The sequence below is a fragment of the Colobus angolensis genome, unplaced genomic scaffold, assembly GCF_000951035.1.
Source record: "Colobus angolensis palliatus isolate OR3802 unplaced genomic scaffold, Cang.pa_1.0 Scaffold275, whole genome shotgun sequence".
NCBI classification, from domain to species: Eukaryota; Metazoa; Chordata; class Mammalia; order Primates; family Cercopithecidae; genus Colobus; species Colobus angolensis.
The window spans coordinates 2,128,691-2,130,830 of NW_012115988.1; the positions used below are offsets into that span (position 1 = coordinate 2,128,691).

The following is a 2,140-nucleotide window of genomic DNA, read 5'->3' on the forward strand; positions in this document are numbered from 1 at the left end:
GTATACATTAAATGCATGCAAATTTTTGTATATCAATTATACCTCAATAAAGCTTAAACAAATTAAACAAATTATTGAGGCATTGTTGACACACCTTTTGCTTGACTGGGGAAGGCCAAGACACTATTCACAAGTGCAGAGAGTTTACTGTTTTTAGTACACTTTTTTGTTAAATCTCAAGTTCATCTTTTATTTTATTTTTTTTTGCAGATGATCAAAGTTTTATTTAACATTATAGAACACTTAAAAATAAACAATATGCTTGCATTTCTGTTGTGTAACTTAGAAAAATGTTTTCAAGCACACATAAAACATCAAGTTTTACCCCAAACAACTATGCTATGCAGCCAGTCCCTAACTGCTGGAGTCAGCACTGCTCTCAACAGATAGCTGGCGTAGGAGGTAGGCTGCTGGTGTCCCTGCAGGCAGGTGGCTTTTCCTATTTGAAATGAAGTCTTTTCTTGTTATGGTTCTCAATCGCCCTTCTAAGTGCTTCATCCTGGATGAGATCCAACTTTCTTATATCCATGTGGCTACAGCCAATTTTAGGGCAACAGGCCTTTTTCTTCTCCTTGTGCTTGGACTCAAGAATGCAAACAATGGCTTCCTCTTCATAGGTGTGGCCACACACTTTATTTTTCACTGGCTTCTTCATTTCCAACCGTGTAATGGGGGAGATGAAGTTGGTCTGACTTTGGGTCACAATCATATCTTCATCCACTCCTTCTGTTCCGTCAGGCTCTCTGTCAGCTTGAAGGCCATATTGCTTCTTTAGTTCTTTCAACTGTTGTTTAAACTAAAAATTTTTCATTATTTTGAAAGTCCATGTCAGAATTCTTGTTCTGTAAAGCCAAAAATTTATTCTCCACCAATAATTTTAAATCTGGTATTTTTTCTGAACGTTCTTATTTTACATGATTTATTGTAGATTGAACAGCCTTTACATAATGGTTCAGTTGTTGAGCCATTGTAGCAAATTCAACCATCGCCTCATCCATACTATATTCACTACTCACTTCAGTCTGACTTTCCATGAGATCCAAAGCGATACTAGAAGCTGTGTCCACACCAGAGGTGACACAGGCTTGGAAGTTTTTCCAAGGAGGAGAGAGCAGACCCTACACCACTGAAGGAGATGAAACCAGTTGAACCTGAATTTGAATTGGAAAGTCCTGGCATCTTGAAAGTATTACCTGGGCCACCAAGCACAGCTGGACTCAATATATGGGGAAGGTAAGTGTTCTCAGTTTTTGGAGGGAGATTACCCTCTTCCAAAAGAGTGCTTGATTCTGGTAGTCCAAGCTGTCTGCTTCTGGTGGCACCCTAAAGCTGACTTTCCTCTGGCAGAACGTCTGCTTCCTATATTTTGTCTTACTTTAACTCAAATAATTATGCTTATCTTGATAAATAGGAAGATTTAATAAGAATTACAATGGCCAATATGGGAAACTTCTGGCATATCAAGAATAATACATTTATGAGGAGCTATGGGAAAAAAAAAAAAAAAAAAAAACCTCAGACAAATACCAAGTAATCTATGACTGACTTTCTTCTAGGAAGTCTCCAAGATAGAAATCCTCAAAGACTGTGTAGAAAAATCCAAGGAAAAATACAATCAAACTCCTTCCAAATCTCTGAAGCCTCCCCTTCTTGTACCTCTTTTTCTCTCAGACTTAATTTCCTCATAAATTACACCACTTCTATTCCTTCTGTTCTTTCCCCTAACCTCATAAATAAGAAAGATTTTCCTCATGGTATTTCTCAGGAAATAAACAATTGCATTTTAAAAATCCTTTTGCTGGACTAAACGACAGGTCTATAGAATTTGTACTTAAACCTTAGTTTAGAGTTCTTAAGAACTATAATTAAGAATTTCCCTAAGCCTCAAAAAAGTAGGTAAAATTTGCTATGCAATTCAGTATTTTCTTAGATAATGAATGTCTTGGAGTATTAACTTTTTATCAATTTGTTTTCTTATTACAAGTTGAAATCAGCAAAATAGAAAAGAAAGATCAAGAGAAAATCTAAAAAACCCAATATACGTACTTCAAAAATTCAGCCTTGAAAAGCCAAGAACATGTAGGAAATACATTATATAATAAGACTGTTAGAAACCCCTTTTTCTTTAGAGTAGATTTGG

The 2,140-nt window shown here is 35.9% G+C and overlaps 1 pseudogene across 1 annotated transcript; it reads right to left on the reverse strand.

The window, feature by feature from the left end:
• Positions 1-203: 203 nt before the first annotated feature.
• Positions 204-1,179, reverse strand: LOC105516106 (annotated as a pseudogene). Its single transcript, XR_001002434.1, has one exon. The product of XR_001002434.1 is annotated as an E3 SUMO-protein ligase NSE2 pseudogene (transcript).
• Positions 1,180-2,140: the final 961 nt, after the last annotated feature.